General features: G+C 40.6%; 1 protein-coding gene across 8 annotated transcripts in view; it reads left to right on the forward strand.

The window, feature by feature from the left end:
- The window catches only part of Sgcd (sarcoglycan delta), a 913,825-nt gene that overhangs the window by 535,726 nt on the left and 353,367 nt on the right, over positions 1–24,732 (forward strand). For 3 of the 8 annotated variants that reach the window (XM_069993892.1, XM_069993886.1, XM_069993887.1), the window contains exon 2: positions 2,240–2,337. The exons of the other annotated variants lie outside the window; for them this stretch is intronic. The gene's annotated coding sequence lies outside the window, so the exon portion shown is untranslated. The remainder of the gene's footprint in view (positions 1–2,239; positions 2,338–24,732) is intronic. 8 annotated transcript variants of the gene reach the window in all.

Here is a 24,732-nt window from a genome sequence, read left to right on the forward strand (position 1 = left end):
TGGCCTTTTTTTTCAAGCCTTTACTATGCAAATTGCCATACAAGTTCTGTTCACTACAAGACTTTGTGTAAAAACTGATCTCTATTTCTGCAAAGCACACATTTAAGGGGCGGGACAGGAAGCAAGCAGACCGCAGGAATGATAACTGGGTGACAAGAAAAGCATCTTGGTCTGGTGGTGATTTGACTCATGCCGCCCTTACAGTCCACTGGCCCTTTACTTCAAAATAGGAGATTAAAAAAATGTTATCACTCAGGAAATAGCAGCTGTCCCCAAGGGGCCTTTGAACTAGTAGGTGACATCATCATGTATAAAGTGAGTATCGGAATGGCAGCTCTAGTCACTGGTTGATCCAGTGAGAAACTTATCAAAAGAGCCATCACCGAGTTCGTGATCCATGCAATACCCATTGCTAAGCTCAGAGGAAGCATCTGCCCCTTAGCATGGTTCATGCTTAATAGCCACAAATACTTATTTTTTTAAGCCAACCTATAGTGTATTTTTTCAACTTACAAGTAAGAAAAGTGCTCAGTGAATGAGGGGAACATGTAAACAAATACACACACTGAGGCGCACATGCAAACATGCTTGTACCCACACAAGCTTGAAGGGGAAGCCAGATTCGATTGATTTCATATTCATAGCAATGAGTTATAACAGCTGTGACCCACTGATTAAAATATGAGTCCATCAGTCTATTTTTAAAGTAATCAGATACAGTAGTGAAAAACCAAATTAAGGGACAGAATGCCAAATCTTCAACATAGCATGAATGAGGAGATTAGAATATAGTATCTCCATTTTATGATAAAAGCAATTGGATGACAAATATTGACCAACAGATATTTATTGAGGAACTGTTGTGTGTCCCAAATGCAGTATATTAGGAAGCAAGAATGTCTCTCAGAAGGCCATTTAAAGAGGCCATGGGTGATGAGTTATGAACTAGAATAGCAGCCTACAACAGGAGCAGGAAAGCTACTTATGGCTCAGTACCACATATCTTAACTACTTGTGGATATACGGACTCTACCATAAATTCACTCTTTTAGTGGAGTTTGAAAGTAGACAAGGACAACACATGAATGAACTGGTATGGTTTGTTTCAATAAAACTTTATTTAGAAAAAAAATCAAGTGACTGGGAGGATTTAGGTCTTGGGTCATAGAATGCAGACTCTTGGGTGAATCCACAGTGCCTGAATAACTGATTTTATCTTCTGTTGGCCCGTGCACTTTAAATCTTTGTCTTTTTCTCAGACAAAGAAAGACATTTTAGACATCTTTTTTGGTGTTTGAAACCGGCTCATGAAAGACAGTGCAATTTACGAAAAGCCTTTTGGCTCTTTTAATTAAAATAAAACTATTCATCCCTAGAAGACATTTCAAATTCTACTTCTGGTCCCTTAACCGTTTTCGGTATTTTAATACAAGTTTAAAACCCAACTTCTTGAAAAGAAAGCACTTTATATATCTCTTAGCTTCACTACCTTGGCATGAAGAAAAGGCTTCAGGAATGAGTTTTGAATGAATGGAAATGTACTGAGCACCTGCCTACCTGGGGATGAATGGCATGGAGGGAAGCCAATAGAAGTCTGGCTCCTGATCTCATCTCCCAATGAGAATTAAGTAGAAAATACTATTATGATCAAGATTCCAATCGTACTTTTTAAACTTTGATTTTTTTTATTTTGTGGGACTTGAACTCAGAACCTGGACCCTCACTGTTCCTGAGCTGTGTTTCTCAATGCTATTGTTCTACCACTTTGAGCCACAGCTCAAACCATTTTGTGAGTGGTTAATTGGAGATAAGAGTCTCAAGGGGACCTTTTGGTCCTGGGCTGGCTTTGAACTGTGATCTTCAGGTCTCAGCCTCTTGAGTAGCTAGGATTATAGGCATGAGCCACTGGTACCTCTCTTGAATTATTTTTTGTTAAAGTGTAAAAATTTTATATAATGAGTTGGAGAGACCACTGATACACACAGACACAGACAGATGATCAAATGTCATTTACTCATTCATTCAAGACAAATATATAGAATCTGTTGAGTCTTTGTGTAACTGGTGCTTACATACATAGGTCCAACATTGAAGGTCGCCCAGTAAGCAAGACCATGTGAGTCATTAGCCTCACTCTATAGCTTACCCAGTAGTGTAAGAAGATGGTTTAGTGTAAGGAAATGCGAGTCCCGGGCTTCCACAGGCACATTTTGCTGCCAACTCCATTATCTTCTTTCAGAAAGAAACAGACTGTAGAAGCCAGCCAGGGAATAATAAAGTCACGGGAGAAACAAAGCAGAGACCAAACAATGATCATGGAAGTTGGGAGCAGAGCAAGTAAGTGATGGATCGTTTCCCATTCCTGTCCAATGCCTTCTTTCCACTGTTTTCTGCTTTCTTCTCTTTAGACTACTTGGGGAATTTTTTCCCCAATATGGAAATTTTCCCAAATATGGTCTGTTTACAAGAAGCTCCTCTTCTTCTGTGAGGCCTTGTCTCACCACCCCAACAAACAGAGAGACCCCACCTCCCAGTGCCGTACAACTGACTGGGGTGTATTCTCTACAGAACTAGTATGAAGACCTGGAGGATCGCAGTTTGAAGCCACCCCGGGCAGAAAAGTCCATGAGGCTCCATCTCCAATTAACTAACTTGCTTGGCTCTTGCTTGTATTCTCACTTTTATTTTTTTGCTCAAGGATGGTGCTTTATCACTTGAGCCACCCCTCCACTTCTGTGTTTTTGCTGGTTCATTGGCGATAAGAGTTTCATTGGCTTTCCTGGGCAGGTTGTTTTTCAGTGGAGATTCTAAGATCTCAGCCCCCTGAGTAACTAGGATTAGAGGTGTGAGCCCCTGTTGTCCAGCTTGCTTAATTAACTCTCTTAACCTTAGTATCTTTAGCCAATTATACATAGTTCATATAACAGTTATATTACAATGCTACTTAAAAAGATTGATGACCCCTGATGTATTTTGGTCAGGTACCAGCCAAGCCCAGGTACCTGGGACTGAAGAGTTATATTATAAGTTTGTGGAAACACAGGAAATCCAGTGCAAATACACAGATGCCCCTTGCAACTAGGGAGAAAATGCTGGCCCCCACTCAGAACTCAGTACATATTTGTGGAATAGATAACAAATGTGTTAAGGGTTCAAAGAAAGTTAAGTTAGTTGATGAAGCTACCTCAGAGAACATAACATGTTTTATCCATCCATCCATCCATCCATTTATGGTGGCACTAGGGTTTGAAATCAGATTTCATACTTTCTTAGACAGGAGCTCTACCTTTTGAGCCAAGCCCCAGTCCTTTTTGTACTTTTATACCTAGAAAAACCTAAAACTATTATTCTTCTACTCAACCTCCCATGTGGGTGGAAAGACAGGCATGAACTGCCAAACTGAGCTTGTTTGTTGAGAGGAGAGAAAGTCTTGTTATATATATTTACTTATTTATTTTGCCCATTCTGGCCTGGAAATGTGATCCTCCTATCTCTACTTGTCATGTGTTTACAAGTATGTGGTTATAAGTATGCACCACCTTGTTCACCTTTTAAATGCTTAGTAAGTGTAAGTTTTCCGTGTTCTTTCTGGCAGGCACTCTACTTTCATATGCTAAGCTGTCCATTTGAGTATTGCCAAATTACCTACCACATGTTTTCGATGTCAGTTTCATAAGGTAATTAGCTAGACATAATGAATACCACTAGATAACAAGGCTGATGCTTGGAAACAGAGTCACTTCAAAGGAATTTTATCCTGAGGAGTTTCTTAAAGTTTTCCTTTGTGAGTTTTTCTGTTTGATTTCCTGCTTTGAAATGCTAAGAGCCACCTTCCCTTTCCTTCTTTTCCATCTGTCAAGTTGGGATTAAATTTTACCATGGAAGTGACTGGCCCAGACTCAGCGAAATGATTCCTTGCTCCTGGTGTCTCCCATTGTTTCCTAGAGATAGTAATGAGTCCATTGTTATTTTTAGCATAATACTGAAGGAGCGCAAAGTGTTTATTGTTCAGAATAGCACTTTGCTGGATAACCCATGAAATGCTGACATTATCCCTAGGAGATTGGTGGGATCATTAAAGCATTAATTCTGTTCTTTGAAGGTCTAGGTTAGGCTCAAGTGGCAGAGTACCTGTCTGCCAAGTCCAAGCTTCCAAGTTCAAATCCCAGTGCTTCTAAAAACAGAGAACAGGGAAATTGATCTGTATACAGCATTGGATATATGCTAAATATGATTATTTGATTTTACCTCTATGTATTATCATATTGTTTACTTTTTTCATGTTTGAGCTCAGGACCTATGCACTTGCTTATCTTACTTGCTTGGCTGGTTCACTACCACTTGAGCCATACCTCCAGCATGGCTTTTTGTTACTCATTTTGTAGATGGAGTCTTGTGGTCTTTTCCTGCCCAGGCTGGTCTCAAAAAAAAAAATCTTTTAGATCTCAGTCTCCTGTATAGCTGGGATTCTAGGCCTGACCCCCCAGTACCTGTCTCCCTTAACATTCTGTCTATTTTGTGATGAAGTTTACTTATTTCAGATGCGTAACAAAAGATATTGAGAAGCTATTCAAAATTTCCCAGATATAAAGAGCTCGTCAGTCATCACATGGAAATCTGGAACCAGATTGACTTGACTCCGGAGCACATATTTTCTCTCCTGGATCACACTGAGGTTATTTGTTTAATAAATCATGTGCCAAACACCATTTCCCTGCCAATCTCTAAGCTGATAAAGACTGATTCAGGGTGGGGCCAAACAGACACAGGCTGGTCCTCAAGTTGCCCACAGCTTGCTGGAGTGTCAGGTGGTAACCAAATTTGTCTGTCTGTGTCCCCAAGTCTCGTTCTGGAGACTAAATGAAAGGTATGGGGCTTGACACACAGAAAGAATGCCTAGGGAGAAGGTCATGGAGCTGGGAACACTTTGAGTGGAGAACCTTTGGACTCTGAAAGCTGGCTCTGCCCATGCAGACAAGTGCAGTTGAAAGTCACCTGTAAAAACTTGCTTAGAGATGCTACCCCATGACACGCAGCGATGGCACTTCTGTTGTGTTCTGTTGTTTGCTGTTTCTGTCTGTAGATGAGGTCGCTTGTGGATGGGTACAATTTAAATTCAGAAAGACAGCTCTGCCTTGCAGAGACAAGATAATTGTGAGCAAGGTATTGTCTTTTTTGGGAACAAACAGTGAGGTGTTGAAAACATGCAGACACGAGTCCTGCACGCATAGCTTCTCTGCTGCTTTACATAGAGGAGGTTACCAAGAAAGATGTTCCCCTGGGCAGCGGAAACCAAAAATAAGCCTGGGAAAATGGAAAGTCTTGTAAGGAAAGTAACACTTACCTTGTCAGTGCAGACACTCCGCATCCGGAGAGGCTTCAGGGTGCAGACAGAAGGGGGCAAGGCAGGACAAACTTGAGAAAGGTCAAAGATTAATGAGGCTCCCCCAAAGAAAAAATAGATAGGACACAGTGCCACCACTTTATTACCACCATCAGTAACAGCCTGACCACTGCTTCACCCTCACTACCAGCACCAACATCACCACCAACACCAACAATGTGACCCCCACCAACATCACCACTGTCAACATCATCAACATGGTCACCACCACCATCATCACAACTACCACCACTACCGTCATCACCACCATCTTCAATATCACCACCATCACCACCAATCAATATGAGCACCACTATCGTTACTACCACCACCACCATCACCACCAACACTGTCTTCAACATCGACACCACAATCACTATCAACCCGACCACCACTACCACCTCACTACCATCACCACCTTTATCATCACTATCACCATCATCATCATTACCACCACCACCACCATCAACATGACCAACACCATCATTACCACCTCCATCGTCATCATCGTCATCATCATCGCCACTACCACCACCATCATCATTATTATCATCAAATCACTACCATCATCGCCATTACTGTCACCATTATGACCACCACCATCATTACCATCACCACCAGCTCTACCACCATCAGCATTGTCATGACCACCATCAGCACTACCTCTTTTGTCCTTTTGTCATTGTTATCATCATCATCATCATCATCATCATCATCATCATCATCATCATCATCATCATCATCATCATTTGTGTTCCACCACTTCCAATTCCCTTTGCAAAGCTAAGCAGACCACTGGCTAGACAACTTGGTAGTGCTGTATTGTAATCACAGAAGGATGTTCCAAACAATTAATGGAGTCAGAGCCTCAGGTCCCTGGCCTGCTGAAGCCCCTTCCAAGGGCATTTCATTTTCTGTGTATAATTGTGGATTCTCTTTCTTAAGGAGCTTTCCCGCAAACTGTGACACCCGGTGACATCTGATGTGCCCCTAATTAATTACAATTATCTAGTAGAAGAACACAAAAATACCAATGTGGTGTTCACAGTGAGCTAGACGCTAGGAATTTTGATGCCTGTGGATGAGGCCCATGCCACAGCGTATCAAGTGGGAGTGGACCACAGTTCTTGCTGGATTAAAATAGCAGACTGCAAAAAAGCATAGCCCTGAATGCTTCTGTGTTTTCCATCCAAGCAAATGAATGGAAAGACCTAGAAGACATGGTCTCATGTTCTGAACTTCTCCCCCAGTGGTTTGTGCTTTCATTGGGAGGGTGGGCAGATATATGCTTTTATTTCCATTTTGATGGCATTCTTAAGTCTCATGTAGTGAGCATTTACTATGAAGTCTTACATCAGCCTATCTAAGGGATTTTAATATCTTCTAATGCCATCATCCTGACAGAATTTGCTCCAGTGATGTGTAAGCCTCTAATTTAGGAATGTTCTGGATAGAGACCCATGTTGATTTTTTTTTTATAGTAACCTATTAATTAAACATCATGAGTTTTGAATCTCAGTTCAAGGAAGGCAAAGTTTCTTGGGATTTTTTTCCTCTTGGTGCCCAGATGCATAAACTGTGGCGTTCTGTATTTCTTTTTGAACCAACCATAGCTCAAAACATTTCTTTGTGCTAGCCTTCCCAGTGTCCGCTAGCATAGGAATCGCAGGGACTGGGCCCTGGTGTGATGCCTGTGAGTGATGAGTACACTGAAAAGTTGGCACTATGCTCAGAAATTAGAGGCCTGGGCAAAGATGGCCTAGAAAAATGGCGGTTCTGAATCTACCTGCCTCTGTCCATGGAGCTCTGGGATGGGCTGATCCCCAGAGGCTCCTGTCTCTTTCTTACCTTGCTGGTGAAGTCATTTCATATTCTAGATGAATACATGGGGAAGAGCGGAACATAGACAGATGTTCACTTCATAATATTTTCTGAACAGAAGAACTTTTGTTTCATAGGGAAAGGAAGATGCCAGAAGAAAGACAGAGGCGAATACAGGTGGGAAAGGAGGTTCCTCCTCTTGTTCTTTAAATTGATCTTCGGCAAGCCTGAAGTTATACTCATATACTCATTCATTCGTCAAACCATTTGTTGAGCTATGATAGAAAGTTCTAGACCTGTGGCTCTTTTCCTGTATTCTAGATAGACTACAGGGGGATGAGCTGATGGAAGCAAGAAATTGACTATGGGAAAAATAAGTTCATAGGCTATGTTTTCTGTAATCTAAGCTATTTAGGAGGCAGAGATGGAGAAGATCTGAGTTTGAGGACAGACGAGGCAAAAGTTAGGGTTCCTTCCATCTCAGCACATGACTGTGACCCCATTTCCTTGGAAACATAGTAGCAGGTTGAGATCCAAGGGATGTCATGAGCAAAAAAATAAAAGATGAGACCCTATGTGATAAACAACCTAGCTCTTTTGCTCAAGGCGACCTCTATACGACTTAGACACAGCTCCACTTCTGTCTTTTTCTGAATAATGTATTGGAGATAAGAGTCTCATGGACTTTCCTGCCCAGGCTGGCTTCAAACCTTGGTCCTCAGATCTCAGCCTCCTGAGTAGCTAAGATTACAGGCACGAGCCACTTGCTCAGTAGACGGAAAGCAAGTCATCTTCAGGGAGAGAATGGCAAGGGCATGGGTTTTATTGAGGTCTAAAGAGACTTGAGTGTTAAGTACCTCCCTAGGACCAGCCTGCGGGCTCAGTTGCTTTCCCAAGGTTGGGGGAGGAGGTCAGAATAACATTTGACCTCTAGGGCCTAGATAGATAAATTACAGATCTATTCTTTCACTTTTTGTTTATGTGGGGGTATGTGCGTGTGAGTGTGCTGGTAAATAGGGCTTGATTTCAGGTCCATGGTGTGCTCTCTCTCTCTCTCTCTCTCTCTCTCTCTCTCTCTCTCTCTCTCTCTCTCTCTCCCTCTCTCTCTCTCTCCCCCTCTCTCTCTCTCTCTCTCCCTCTCCCTCTCTCTCTCCTCTCCCTCCCTCTCCCTCTCTCTCTCTCCCTCCCTCCCTCTCTCTCCCTCTCTCTCCTCTCTCTCTCTCTCTCTCTCTCTCTCTCTCTCTCTCTCTCTCTCTCTCTCTCTCTCTCTCTCTCTCTCTCTCTCTCTCTCTCCATATTGGCTTTTTGCTGGTTAATTGGAGATAAGAGTCTCATAGACTTCTCTGCCCTGTCTGGCTTCAAACCTCAGATCCTCAGATCTCAGCCTCCTAAGTAGTTAGGACTACAGGTGTGAGCCACAGACATCTGGCTACAGATCAGTTCTTTCAGAGCTATTTGACCCACTTCAGTCAGGAATAAGCCTACATCATTCATCCTTAGATGGTTGGAATTCTCTGAAACTAATTTATGACGTTGGTGGGCCTGGTAGTCTGGCTGCAAAGGAGAATACCACATTGCCTTTCAGAGACCTTGGAATCCTAGCCCTCCTCTCTCCATCGCTCTCATCTAGCCACATCCAATCAGCATCTATTTCACAGATAACAAACAGAGGAACAGAGAGGCTGAGACACATGCCCAGGAAAATATAGCTAATACACACATGGCATCGGAATTTAGCATCAACCTGGATACATCCTTAGCTCCTTCTTAATTGTAATGTGTTTTTGCTGCACCGTAGAATAGGTCAAGAGTTACCAGCCTCTCACTGCCTATCTGGAAGAATAGGCAGGAAGGCAGAAAGCTTCACATCCTCACTCATGGCACCTTGCCATCTTGTTGCTGAAATCCACTGCCATAAGAGGACAGAATTGGAGAGCACCTGCCTCTCCTGCTCAGTCAAACACATCCAAGCCCAACTGTTTCACCTTCATTTTTTTCCTCTCACTCTCTCAGCCAGATGGAAAACTGGGCAATTCCTCAATTAAGTGTCACCAGCCCTCTTGTCTCCCAGTAGCAAACGGCTCATTTCTCAGGAGTCTGGCAAAGTTTCACCTTTGTCCCATCTAATATTTTTCCTATCTCAGCACTGGAAAAGTGGGGGTGGGGGTGGGCAAAGATAGAACTTTCAGTGTAGCTGTTTCTTTTCAAACACTTGCTGAGCAGAGGTAGCAGTTGACTGCTTGCAAAAAAGCTCCTTTCTTGTCTCTTGGTGCATGACTTTCGGGATCCTTCAGTCCTCATCCAGTGTTCTAACCCATCATGGAAGAAGAGATTGTTTCCTTTGTGTTGTAAATGAACAAACAAGGTTTACTCTTCTTAGAGCCAGTTATCGCAGGATAAAAAAAAATCCTTGACTTTTTAAAGAGAAATGGGCATCATGTTCTGAGACCAAACATTGACGTTCATTTCAAGAAATATTAACTTATGTTCTTGGGGATTTTCTACTACAGTTTTGAACCAAGAGAAAAGTGAATCTCAAATCTTTTAGTTGATCAACATCCACAGATTCAGTATCTACCAAGCAGAAGGAACTAGAGAATACCAGTCTGGAGAATACTACAGAGACATTTGGATGTAGGTCTTTTTATTAGTTTTTTAAAAATCATCTTTAGTTGTGCAATAGGGTCTTGATTCAACAGTGTACATTTTTGAGTACAACATATCTTGATCAGAGTCATTCCTTCCACTGTTGTCTCCCATCACTCCTAATTCCACCCATCCCTTCAAGTCACCTGCCCATTGCATATTACGACTGCATCTAGCGAGGCCAGTTTCTTGTGAGGCTTGCCTTCTTAATCTGTCTGTGCCTTCTGATGGTCAGAGGCTTTGTGTAGGAAGAACCTGTGAGAGAATGTAGGAAGTGAGGGAGGAAATAAACTCTAGTATGGTTTTTTTTCTTCTGGGGACACTAAGTACATGGGATTACTTATTCTAATCCCTTAGAGATTTCATCTCCCAAAACATTTAAACTGGTGTGTTAGAATTTCAACATTAGAGTCTGAGTACATAAGATCCAGTCTATAGTAGCTCATTAGGGTTTGTTTAGGATATCTCTTCTTACATTTCTTTTTTAAATTTGTGAAACTGGCAGGTTGTGAAGTGGGTTTATTTTTTTTTCTGTCAGACTTGGGACTTGAACTCACTGCCTGGACAGTGTCCCTGAGCTCTTTTATTCAAGGCTAACACTCTACCACTTTAAGCCACAGCTCCATTAATGGTTTTCTGGTGGTTAATTGGAAATAAGAGTCTCATTGGACTTTCCTGCCCCAGCTGGCTTTGAACCAGGGTCCTCAGATCTCATCCTCCTGAGTAGCTAGGATTACAGGTGTGAGCCCAGTGCCTGGTGTAGTGTCTTAATCTTCAAAAACCATACCATTCTCTGCTCTTTGCCAATTGTTAATAGGGCCCTTTTCATATTTGGTATAAAAGTTTTATTCCACAGCTCAGTGTTTGTTTCTCTTTCTTCTCTGCTTCTCCCTCTCCCCAACTCTAGTGATTTTTTAAACTTTGTTATTTCCAGCCCTGTTCCTGGGGGAATGGGAATTCTCTTAAGACAGTTTCCAAACCCTCCTAGGACCTCTGGGAGAAACTGGGTGGGGGTGGGGGTGGGGGACTGGAGGGAGGGCCCCAGAGAGACTGTAAGTGTATCCTTGATAAGTTGCTGGATTAACTTGCTCACCAGCTGTGAGATAAATAGGAAACATTCCCACTGGGGACCGGAGTCCAGCTCCCTTCCTCCGTGGTCCACCACCAGCCACAAGAACCCAGCCCCGAGGGTATGCTCAGCCCTCACTCGCTGCTGAGATGAGGTGTGGGTACACGGCTTTCTCCCACCTTGTAGACAGCACTGGCAGCTGGGGCATGGAAAACCACCACCAGGCCCCAGTCAGAGACGCTGGGAGACATCAAACATGGCCATGTTTGATCCTTGCCATTTTGCACATAGGCACCCACTGAGAGTGAAGTGCAGTGACAGGATCAGCACCCTTCTGCGTACCATGCTCAGTGCCAGTGTGGCCCGGTCACCATCCAGGCTGGGGAAGCTGCCCTGCTGCATTTGACAGTGATGAGGAGGGAGAAGGAAGCCCAGGAACAGGAGCCCTGAGGCTGAGAGGCTTCTAAAGGCAGGGAGATGGGGAGAAGCAGGATCACCTGGAAGCCAAAATTCCAAGTTTAACCAACTCCATTCACCTGTCACATGTCACTCAGCAAACAGCAAGGAGATCAGATTCAGAATTTCCCAATGACAGTGACAAAGTATTAAACTCCAAGTGCAGGGACTTTCTTCCCATAGGGCTGTGTATGTGACTGCTTCATGTGCCCAGAAAAGCCACACCTGACTTCCGGATTTCTAGCACGCATCTTTAATCGGTGTTGCTGTTCTTTAATGAGATGGATTGGGGGACGATGGAAAACATTTCAGTATGGGACATAGCTCATTCTGGTGCTATCATCGAATAACCTTAGTCTGCATAATTTATTGACAATAGACATTTATTAATGCCAGTACTGGAGTTATGGCTCCAGTTAGGTGAAATGCTGTCATATTCACTACCCACAGAGCACTTGGTCCTCTTGAACAATGGCTTCTAGTTCTCTAAAGGCAGGAGTGGCAAGGGGGCTCATTGAAGCCCCCTTGGGAGGGGTGCATTAATCCATTCACAAACGCAGGAACTTCACGATCTCATCACTCCTGAAGTACCTCTGCCCCCAGCCTCTCTCACCTTGGATGTTCAAATTCTAGCTAATGCATTGTGGGAGACACCAACATTCAGACTGTGCCACAAAGGACATGCCAATCTTCTGTTGCCCCATGTGGCTTCCATGTATCTGTGTGAAAGAAGGTAAGTCTAGAGGTTATTTGAGTTCTAGAGACTTGGAAATACTCAGGACTCATCTTCCTCAGGTCCATTTCTCCTCAGTGTTTCTCATTTCCAAATAGTTTTTTGTGTTTGTTCATCAAGCTAAGGTTAGCTCTTGAATCCGTCTGTTTGATAATGTTATGAAATTCTATAGTGTGGATGCAGAGACAGGGAGGGACACTGAACTTTTTTTTTCTTTTCTTGAAATAGACTCAATATAGGGACTTGCCCTTAATGATACTCTTACCTCCAATACAGTGTGAACTTGGAGAGTAGCCAACTTTTTCGTTATTTGTAGTTGTTCTTTTTTCATACACTTATCTTATAGATGTGGTTGAAATGAAGCTGTTTTAAACTGCTTTCTTTCCCCTTCCAGGAAGTCCAGAATAAGTTAAAATGGGAGTCTTCTGCTCAAAGGAGTTACAAGATGTTTGCCTTCAGGTGATAGGTGAAAAAAACCTTTCTCCAATTCTTGACTCATAGCAGTGCCAAATTCCATTTATCTGTTTTCTCCCATAGAAGGATTTAGCCCCCAGGCTGTAACGTTTTTCAATCTTTCTTCCTTTTCTCATTTCTTTAGAGGACAAAGTAAGGCATGGGAGACTTGTGGAGAAGAACTATAGTTCCTCATTGAGGGGAGGGGGCATCCTCACTATCTCTGCAGGCTTCTGGATTGAATTTCTTCTGAATGACACTGGGGAAGACTAGAAACATGTTTGTAGAAGTCTCTGGATTATTCTTCTGTCTTTTCTTCCAGTTAATACTGCTGGCAACCAACCCACTTAGAGTAGAAACATGAGAAATTATGTAAAGGCTAATTTCACCTTGTAGATGGACATAAATGGGTGGATTATTAATTCAGGCTCATATAGGTCAAATGCATAGTTTTGCAGGGTCTTGGTGGCAAAGAAGCCACATTTCAAGGGACAGTTTCTAGACCATATATTCTAATGGAAACCTACTATTTTAACCAACATAATTTAGCTAAAAATTTAGATTTGAACTGCCATGGTGCCTTGTAAATAATGTAGTCAATAACTGTTTGCAAGACTTAAATTAGGCATGAATCTCTTCTCCATACACTCCAGTTCAACAGCTAAGAGCAAATCTAAAAAATATTACTTTAGCATGCAGGTAATAAAACTGGACAGGAGTAAACCATGATATTAGATGCTTAATGGAATTAAAAATATATTATGTATATTATATATACTTATATATAAGTAAGATAACACTAACTTATGAGAGATGAGAAAAAACTAAATATGCTGTTTTTAAGCTGGAAGAATTATTTTTCCAAATCAGCTACTCTGAATCTTTTGTTTATAAGGACAGCTGATATGCATCATTCAGCATTAGTGTGGTGTTGACTGAAACACTGCTCCTCACACAGTCTCCATTCCAGCTATGACAGCTGGAAAGCCTAGTGCTTACTTCAAGCTCCTGTCAAGCCAGGTTGGACACTGGCCCATAACCAACTGTTTGAAATAATCAGACCTGGATTTGGCTGTCTTCATGGTGACCCACATGTAATAGGCACCAAGTAAAAGAGTGTAGTAGTTGTAGCCCCTTTGGCAGTGGAGGTACCATTGGAGTTGCCATCTAATGAAATAAGGGTTCTGGGTCCAACTGGTGCTCTCTTGGTAACATGGTGGATGATAGGGAATTGGATTTAACTGGTGCCATCTTGTCTTCTTGATGGATGAAACTGAAGTCTCAGCCCTCCCCCCCAAGTGATGGGTGTACCTGAATTCCTTGAGTCAGGGCCTGGGACTCAGAAAATAGGTTAGTGGACCCCTGAGCTCCCTGTGATCCTACCCTCTGTCCTTGATCCTGTTTAGGCCTGGACCAGCTCATCAGCATTTTTGCTCCATGCCTCGTGTCTCCTGATTCTCCTTAGGTCATCATGGCATTCCCTCTTCAGCTCTCCATTAGAGTTGATCAGGGTTGTTGGGATTATTTTTCGGCTCTTTCTTTGTTGTACTACCCTTATGGCTCAGTTTTCTAACAGTGTTAAGCATATTCAAGGCTATAAGTTTTCTGGGGACAGATGTCCACATGCAGTCACTGGCTTTTTAATAAAGACTTCCAATTTGCCTTCAAAATATGGCTTCTCTGTATCTTGTGATTGAATGCCAATCTATTTCTCCGCCTTAACTCACCTGGGGCCTTATGACACCCTGGCTCTCTCGGAGTTTGGGTTTGGAGCAGAATGTCCCCTCACAAGCTTAGCAGCAGGGAGCCTGGGACACTGTGTACGAGCTCAGTGCTAGAGAGTCTAGGTGTGGGCTAGCACTAGGATCTACTTTGTGTGATCATTGCCATCAGAAATGAAATACCTGTGCTGGCTATTGACTCCCCTCTATGAGCTACCTTACAGTTCACTGCTTTTTTAAAAAAATCCTTTTTTAGTAGTTAATGGACTCCAATTGGATTCTTCTTCCCAAAGGAGCGCTGAGTTCTCACATCATAAGTTATCCTTATGCATATGGCAGTCACAGAACTATCCAGGTCCAATATTCACCCAAGGTGTTCATAAATTAGTGAATAAAATCACATATAAAATCGAAAGCTTTTCACAGGAAATAGTTATGCTGATATATTGGCCAGGGGGTTTTGGTGTAAGTGATTTGAAAAGTTCAGGTTTTGAAACAGGTAAACCAATTGTCTGCTTCATAGAAACAGCGCTTCCCTCCCCCTCCCCCTCCTTCCTTTTCCTTGCCCTTCCCCCTATTATTTCAGCAGGCTTGGTTTATTTGGTGACAGTGGATGTCCCCCATCCCAGCACTGACTGGTTGCTGGGCCAGATTCAAGTCAGTCTGCCTGGTGTCTCTTGAGGAAAAGGAGACGGGCTGTGCTCTTACCTTATTGGATTTTCTTACTCCACATTTACCTTTGGCAGGGGGAAATATCAAGGATCTGAAGACATAAAATAGAATTACAACAGAATTACAGGACCTCTCTCCCCTAACTCCTTTAATCTGAGAACTGTCCCCAGACTATCTTCCTAGTATCTCTGTGTGGGAGTGAGTTTCGGGGGCTCATGGGGCCAAAGGAGGCTTTCTGGATGGAGCTATGTACTGTCACTATTTCTGGCCAGTTCTGCCTGTAAAATTTGTTACTTCTGGTAGAAAGGGGACATTGCCTCCCTTCCCGGTGGCTTAATGCTGACTGGTGCTTTTGGTACTAAAACAGACAAAGCAATTTTCAGTTTAAATGAACTAGAACTCAAGTGTTTCAGTAGCATTTCAGAGCTTACCATTGTAAATATTCATATTTACAATTCATATTTTAAAAGAAGCCTAACCATCTTGGATTAAGTGGTATTTTTCCTACCAATACTCAAACACATTTTAGCAAGTCAACTATAATTTAACAATTCACTCCAAGGCCACATTTACTGCCTTTATGGTGACTCATTCCATGATTTTTTTTTTTCTTGTCAGCAATCAGCATACAAGATTTGTCAGTTGGATTGGATTTTCCAGCTTTGGTAAATTCTGGATTCCCAGGTTCTTAGAATCATAAACAGAGTATATAGATAAAATAACATTTAACCGGGCAATGGTGTCCATGCTTATAATCCTAGCTACTTAGAAGGCTGAGATCAGAAGGATAACCATTTGAAACCAGCCCAGGCAGAAAAGACCTCAAAATGGTTACCTCTAAAAGAACCAGCAAAAAGTTGGGTGGGAGGCTCATGTGGTACAGCACCAGGGAGCAAGCAAGCTGGACCAAAGTTCAAGGACCTGAGTTCAAGCCACAGAACTGGAAAATAAATAATTAAATAACAAATAAATAAATAAATAAATGTGATATGTCAACCTGACTTCCATCCCAGCCTTCAGAAATGGACATGAAAAATGTGCATAAATTACCATGCCCAGTTCCAATGTTGAATAATGTTACTATGTTCTTGATGTTAATGGCTTGTTTTGACATTGTGAAGAAAACTCTGCTTTTTGAGATCTCAAGATAGGAAAATTATCTTAGTATTGGATGCCTTGACTCATAACTTTATTTCTTCTCAGTTTAATAGACTCTACAAATTTAAATATTTCCATTTTAATAATGTTTAGGAATAAAAACATGGAGATTGTCTTTTCCTTTAAAAATGGCCCATGGCTTCCTACAGACAACTAGCCAGCATTGTTTAAATGTAAAATATAAAAATGCAATTTTAACCTCATACGTTGGTTTTAAGACCCTAGCCTCCAGCAAAACATGAACATCTCTCAGGTAATCTAAGATCTTTTATTATGATATTGGATTTAGAGCCAATGTAACATAGCTCCAAGATGAATATCACATTGGGAAAAAGGTAGAACCATTATTTTACTTCCCAATAGATGCACAGACATTCAAAGTATAATTTGAATCATTCTTAGAAAATGCTTTTCATTACATATTAATAAGGCCCCTAATTGCTCCATAACCACTCGCAATTTAGTTCTATTATTTAAAGTGTGCATGCATAAATACCCACTTAATATTTTGGTTTTTCCTGTGCATAGAAAACTTGCTTAAAAATTAATGAACCTAATGTCCTAAGCATTTTGGAAGGCAATCTCATTCCAAAACATCTTATTGAGTACTAATTAATGACTTCTTGCTAATTGTCTTCACTAAGGCCACATGTTCATTAATTTTCTGTCTGGATCAGACACTGACTAAACACACACACACATTCATACATACATCAAAAATTCCATAATCCTAACAGGTTACATAAGAAGATAGCTAAAGTATAGTCTCTACATTACCTCATAATAAATTCCCTGGGAACCATTTAGGTGCCAGAGAGACTTATTCTTGCTGAATTACCTTGCATTTACATAATGCTCGACAATGCTCACAGCTCTTCTTAATCTCCTTTCACATCTAGTCTCCACAGTATACTCAGGAGTATCGTGATGTGTGTGTTATAACCCTTAATCTCTTAAATCCCTTGCTAAAGTTACAGCCTAAGAGAACTCTTCCTAGCATTCAATCATTGCAGAGATGAAATTTAAGTGCATTTGCTGGTATATTGGATCTTTTATTCTGGCTTTATATCATGAGGTGCACACCTATGACATAGCCACTCTTGCTTGTATTCTGTGGTTGTTGTATTCCATGCCATCCAGATGGTCCATGAATAGAATTCTCATTTAATGAACTTGATGTTGACATGAAAGAAAAGTTTCTCTTTGGAAAACAATGCATGAACAATTGTCCAAGCTAGGATAAATAGCAGATATTAAAGCAGTATAACGTAAACCGTAAGCTGTCTTTTCCTTCTTGAGCATCCCATCTTTAAATAATTGCCTTGCCACTTTGGGAAGATTTTTAAAAAAATCTTTCTGAACGTCTATTTCCTCATCTTTATATAGAGACAGTGCTAGATAATATTTTGCTCTATTCTTGGATTAAATGAGATAATATATATGAAGTCTGATTTGAAAAAGAATCACTAGGTAAATCTTAAGATAATTCTATTCCTTTCTTCATTGGTCAACTAATTATGGATAAGGAACCAACTCAAATTATATTTTCATATGATCCACTATAGGAAACCTACTGAGCATGTAAGTTCTCCCCATCTAAATCAGCGAACAAACTTGTTTTTAATTTTTTTGGCAGACTTATGAAGCCAATTAGCTTAGTAATATATTTCCAACATTAATGGATGAGTAAATAATTAATGTTATTGCCTTTGTAAATTTAGCTTTTCTGTTATAAATTAACATAATTAAAAGAGTAATGTTTCAGTAGGCATTCTACTAGCCAAATTTAAATCAAGCAATTAAACTGTAGGTTTTCGGCACCAAATGAGCTTGGCTTCTAATGACACAGATGAGACATAAATTTGTTTTTGTTCATGGTCAGGTTCATTGCAAAAACAGGATGGAAAATACTAGCACTATGTGTAATCAAGTAAATTATTCCCAAGTGCCATTCACATATTTTGAGTTGTTGTTCTGGCTCTGTTGTCTTCGGTGCAGGATTTAAGCACTGTGTTTTCCTCTCTAATAAGAAATGAGCCTTTCAATAGATGACTTAAGACCGCAGCAGAATGGCACTGTGTAGGTAACCACATGGAGAGTTCCAGATGTCTACAAATGATCTGTTTATGTGTCCAGACAGGAAAATTTAGCCATTTTGTCTAACTTGGATTTGCAAGATTAGCTGTGTAGAAACAGATTGTTGCTCTGTAGTAGATATTGCGAGTGTGTGTGTGTGTGTGTGTGTGTGTGTGTGTGAGAGAGAGAGAGAGAGAGAGAGAGAGAGAGAGAGAGAGAGAGAGAGAGAGAGAGAGAGAGAGAGAGAGAGAAATTGGGGACTACTGAAAATCCACGTGCATGTGTCCCCTCTGAGACAGGAAGCATATGGATGGGTAAATGTATTTTGTTCTTCCTTTAAAATCAGCCCCCTAGAGAACTGTCACACAGATTTTCATCTAGAAACATCTATTTTGTCACTACCTCTTTCCTAGTTGGATGAGTAGAACATGGTGGTGGCTGTGCAGGGATAACTGAACTGCAGATGTTTCTAATCTTCAAGAAATACTGATATGTAATTAAGCATGCACTGACAAGTGGTCTGTATTTAACTACTCACCACATTGAGGAACGCCAATGGTAATTCAAGTTTCAGAGGATATTAGCGTGGCATATGCATCATACAAATCTCTTTGGGAGGCAAATGTAACCAGTTCTCTTTCTTGACCATTGATATGTCCATTAAAATTAACCCCCCCCTTTCAGTGTTCCTAAGTATATGAAAATAAAACACTGACATTTATCTTTAATTTGTTTGATTGCTGGTTATGTATTACTTTAGTATATTGAATATCTAAAGGATGAAGGACTTAAATTCTTTACTCTGGAGAGAATTGTTAGCAGTTCTTTGGAAAATACATGCCCTGTTATTTATAATTGTTATCATTATTTTTGAACATATTTCTCCCTCTTGACATCTGATCTCCATGTAAAAGAGTACTTGTCAACAAGCCAAGGCATAATTAAAATTTTTTTCAAATATTATATTTGGTCATTCTATTTTGATTTCCCCCCCAATCATTTATATTCTTTTGAAGTTACTACCCATTACTTCTGATATTTGTTATCAATATTTGAGAGCAAATAAAGATCAGAGTAGTTGCGACTGTCTTTTAAGAGTTTTCATTCTAGGAAACAGAAAGTAGCTCTCTCACTAGCCCATCCATTTAGTTTGGAAGAAGCCTATGTTAGTCAGTGGTCCTAAATCTCACTTTGATCCAAGTTGTGGGCCTCTCCCTAGAAAAAATGCAAATTTACATCAGTTGTAGGGGGTTTACGGTCCCCTTAGCAAATCATGCTTGCTTTAAAGAAATCTTTTTGTAATTAGGGATGTCAGCAGTAAAAGTTCTCCTTTTGTTTATGATTTGGCTCCCTTAAAACTAGACTATATCAATAATCCATATTTGATCCAATTAATGTTTATATCATTGCTATTTATGTAAATGGCAGCCATTCTTCAAAGGTAAATCTAACCTGTCTTCTGTGAAGCGTTCTGGCTTTCTATGCACTCAATCACCTGTAAGTACTTGTTTCATGTCTCCCTGCATTCGTGTGTGTGTGTGTGCGTGCATGCGCACGTTCATGCCCATGTATTTGTATTGAGTCTCAAACTCAGAGCCTGAATGCCATCCCTATGCTTTTTTGTTCAAGGCTGACACTCTACCAGTTGAGCCACAAGTCCACATTCAGCTTTGTGCTGGTTAATGGAGATGAAAGTCCCAGAGACTTTTCTACCCCAGCTGGCTTCAAACTGTGATCCTCAGATCTCAGTCTCCTGAGTACTTAGGATTGCAGGTACAAGCCACAGAATCCCAGCTCTCTCTGTTCATTTTTAACTCCTATCCCTTTCCTAGTTTATAGATACATCTTCCACGAAAGGAAACATTTCTTGCCATTTTATAGTTGTCTTTCCACTAGTACTTTTCATTTTATTATCTGAGGAAGCAGGAATTGTTTCTTTCACACGCTTTATTGATTTATATAGTGGTCGCAGTAACTATTGAAGAAATGTGTTCTTTCACAAGCAGGCAATCACTGAAAGAAACAAGGTTGCAAACAAATAAGCTTACCCTGTGTACAACTAACTGAGGGGCATGGGGCTGTGTGGCTGCAAGAAACTAGTCTAGCATCTTCAATTGTTTGTCATGATGTGGAATAGGAATAGGAACAGAATAGGAATAGGAAGCAATGTCTAATACGGTAAAATTATATATTACAAGCCATTGAAGAACTTCTATTGTTACTAGAAAACTAATCCCTTCTGATCCTGAGTGCTACCAATCATTATGATAGAAAAACAGGGTTGTAATACCTTCTAACACACATTATTAATGTTTAATTTTAACAATGTCAATTTTCACCTAAATGACTTTTGACCATTTTCAGTCTATAGCACTACACAGTGAATTTATAAATATTTTACAAATCAGCTGTGCATAGATTGAATGATTTTTGTTGTATCATCATTGGTTGTGCATCTTAATACCTATGAACTTTGGGCAAACTGTATAAACTTGAATTACTCATAACCAATTAGAATTTTCTAGCAGATGATAAATAGCTTTGATCTGTTATAAATATTACTAATGACATTTAATGGATATTTACTTTTCTGCTGCCTCTAAGGAATTATGAATTGTTTTTTTCTGGTCCTGGGCATGGGCTCCAGAATCTCATATATAGTGATAAATGTTCTATCACGGAGCTCTATCATAGCTCATGCTATATGTTTTTCATCTTATTGGAAACAACTATATAAGTCTTCTCATTTCATTTCAGCATATCTAATATCATATTTGACTGTGTTGACATCCACAGATCAAATTTCTGACAAGTTGTACTGTCTTTCCTAAGGACACATACCACTTTTATTTCATGAGTTTTGTAGATCTGTGTATCTACAGAAACTCATGGTCCCACTGTGAGTGCATTAAACCAATATTGGATAAGAAAGTAGGACAATAGTTTGTTACCTTTAGTTTGTACTACAATTTTTCATTCTTAAAGAGTCTGTAAGAAAGTTTCAAAAACTGTGCCTTCAGATTATTTCTTTCCTTCCAACAATAATGGCAACACATCCTCAGCGAGTATTGGTGTGGTGTGCAGATGAACCAACTTTGCATAAAGAAATTCCCTGCCTTCTAGCAGGCATGTTTATGGGTATACATGCTGTCATTATGTCCATATGGCTGCTTCTAGATCAACAGTGATGGAAAGAGCAGCTCACAAAAGTCTGAGAAATTGAACAAGTGCTTCTTGGTAGCTATCATTAACATTCTTATCTTTGATAGTATACTGTATTCTTATCTTTCAAAGTTACCCTGTAATCTCTTCTTAACCTTTTGGGTAAGATCAGGTTCATAGTCACCCCTTGCCCTCTTAAGAAACAAGGCTCTTTTTCCTTTCAACATACTTCTCCCTTCACCTCTAGTCTCTCACTCTGTCCTCTTTTCATTCATCATCTATGTAGATTTCTATTTTCTTTGGCTCGTCTCTTGATGCTCTATGGTAGTTTCATCTGTTAGGTTGTTGAGGTACAGGAGAAGGTGAGGAGATAGCCATGGCAGGTACAAGTCTTGTATGCCTGTGAACTTCAAGATCAGCTGAATATGTTGACATTCCTTACAAGTGGCCTGTGTACTTTAATGACGAATGTGGCTATATCCCATTGTATTTTTCCACTCTGATTGGTTAGAATGTGCTATTCTCAAAATGTACAACACACATCTCTGTCCCACTTCTTCAAGTTCTTTGAAAGTATGGGGTCCTCTCTTCCTGGGTGTCTTCTACCCAGGATACTCTTACATTGCTTCCCATTTTCTTATGTTTTTCTCCAGCCACGTCCTCTTTGGCTTTAGCCAAAGGTCCCTTTCTGTGATGCTAAGCTATGGAGCTATCTTTTCACTGGGGAATCCACGTCGTGCTCTCCTGGGATTCAACGTTTTTTCTACCACCAGGACAAATTCTTTCAAAGATACTTTGGGTATATGTGTCAAGTTAGGTACATGACTTATAAGAACAATGAGCAATTAGGAATCAGAATGTCTTCTGTCATTTCAGTCACGTCAGATCAATTTTTTTCTCATTTATACAACGTTTGAGTTTCTGTTCCTGCATTTTCAGGAGCTGTAAATTGACCTGTACTTGAGGGAGTGTGGAAAGATACAGTATTGGAGGTGTTCGCCTGGTGTCTTCATTTCCTGATGACATGAGAGCATGGTGTCATGATTTTAAGTGTGGTGGACATTGGGAAGAAGCCACTTACACTCAGCCTCCCCTTAGCCCTGATAAGTTGAACAAGCTGATTGCCTTTTTCACATATGAGGGAGAAATTGAATATTGCTTCAGTTTGTTAGGAATTTCTGTCTCTGTCTCTCTCCAAATGTGTGTGTGTGTGTGTGTGTGTGTGTGGCTTAGATGTTATTATTAATGATATCAACTTCCTTTAATTCTATTTCACTTACCTCTGTAAGGTTTTGTTATATTACTTTTCTTGGAATTATAACAACTCTTTTTTTTTTAACCTTTAGCTTATTTATGCTGAATTTCGAATTAATATTCAATGATTATCTAAAATTCCAAAGCTACTTTTCACTCACTCATCATATTCCTTCCTTCCATTTCGTATACTTGCTGTCATTCTGTTCAAGAGCTCTGGAAGACTGGATAGTATGGGATCAGTTATTAGCATCAGCCACATGGATTTTAGAAAGCATGAAGCAATTTCTTGTTCTATTTCCTCTCAGGAATGAGTTTTTTTTTCATGTACATTGGCAATTTTTTTTTCAAATAAGTACTCTCTCCTCCATATTCAAGATAACTTTTCAAATTAATATAATGATTTGTTCCATTCTAAGGGGTAATTATCTGCAATGTTTTATTTTTAGAGTAGTATCCAGTAATTTTCAGAAGCTGTGGCTTGTCATAAATTCGGTGAAAGATAAGTAATGTTCTTCTGACTCCCCAAGAGAGTAGTGCAGTAGATTCCAACTCTGCTGGAGACGTGAGCCTGACGTCCTGCCTGCCAGCTCTTGTAGAAGATAAACATGCGGTAAGGCTGGGTGGCTTATACCTGTAATCCTACTCAGGAGGCTGAGATCTGAGGATCGCAGTTCAAAGCCAGCCCAGGAAGGAGAAGTCTGTGAGACTCTTATCTCCAATAAACCACCAGAAAACTGGAAGTGGCGCTGTGGCTCAAGTAGTAGAGTGCTAGCCTTGAGCTGAAGAGCTGAGGGACAGTGCCCAGGCCCAGAGTTCAAGTCCCATGACTGACACACACACACACACACACACACACACACACACACACACACACACACACACACACACACACACACACACACACACACACAATGCTGTAAGGTGTGTGATTTGGAGTGAGGAGCGAGGAATAAGCCTAACATTTGTATAAGGAAACTAGTGTTAGGAACAATTTCTAGCATGTTTGGATACTATTGAATATAAAAGAAAGGAAGGTTTGAAGCATGCCCAGGCACATGGACATGGTAACACACACACACACACAAAAAAAAAACAGCAACAAACAGAAAGAATCTAGTTATCCCCAAGTCACTTTCTGACTTGTTTTTGTAATTCTTTTCAAAAGCAATTGGGACAAAGATCTCACTTTCACTTTCCAGCATACTCAAGATACCCGGTTCCAGTGAGAGCCAGGAACTGACAGGGCAATTAATAAGTGAAGGGATGATGTCAAGGGTGAAACAAGAAGAGACTGATGGGTTGGTCAGGGGCCAGGTCTCAGAAGATCCTCGAAACAGGATCAAAAATGTGGGATTGTAGTCCAGGTGCTGGTGGCTCATGAGTTATTCAGGAAACTGATATCTGAGGATCGCCATACAAAACCAGCCTACACAGACAGATCCACAAGACTCTTATCTCCTGCTGGTCAGCAAAGAGCTAGAAGTGGACTTGTGGCTCAAATGGTAGAACCCTCAACCTTGAGATCAAAAGCCAAGCAAGAGCACAAGACCCTGAATTCAAACCCCAGTACCAGCACAAAATAAAGAATTTGCAGCCTGGCTCTGGTGGCTCACACTTGTAAATCCTAGCTACTTGGGAGGCTGAGATCTGTGGAATTGCAGTTCAAAGCCAACCAGGGCAGATAAGTCTCTGTGAGACTCTTATTTCCGATGAACCATTCAAAAATGAGAAGTCACTCTGTGACTCAAAATGGTAGAGGGCTAGCCTTGAATGAAAAAGCTCAGGTTCAGCATCTAGGCCCTGGGTTCAAGCCCCACAACTGAAAAAAAAAAAAAAGAATTTGAGATGGTGTTCTGAGGACCATGGGAAGTTTTTGAGAGGTTTTGGCATAGCAGTAGAAGTGGTTTATTTTTACAGGCTTCTAAATGAGTTGCCTGGGCACTGAGGAGAAGATACTGTAATAACTTAGCTAAATAGACTGGGTTGCAGTTGGACAGACCCACAGAAGATCTAGCATTCTTTCTACAAGAGTCTGAATGGGTTTCTAGTCATGTACAAGGACTATGGAAGCAACTACAGTCCATCCTTTATGATATGTGTGTTGTATGTACACACAATGCACATG

This window comes from Dipodomys merriami, unplaced genomic scaffold (genome assembly GCF_024711535.1).
Source record: "Dipodomys merriami isolate MVZ:Mamm:240054 unplaced genomic scaffold, mDipMer1.0.p SCAF_44, whole genome shotgun sequence".
NCBI classification, from domain to species: Eukaryota; Metazoa; Chordata; class Mammalia; order Rodentia; family Heteromyidae; genus Dipodomys; species Dipodomys merriami.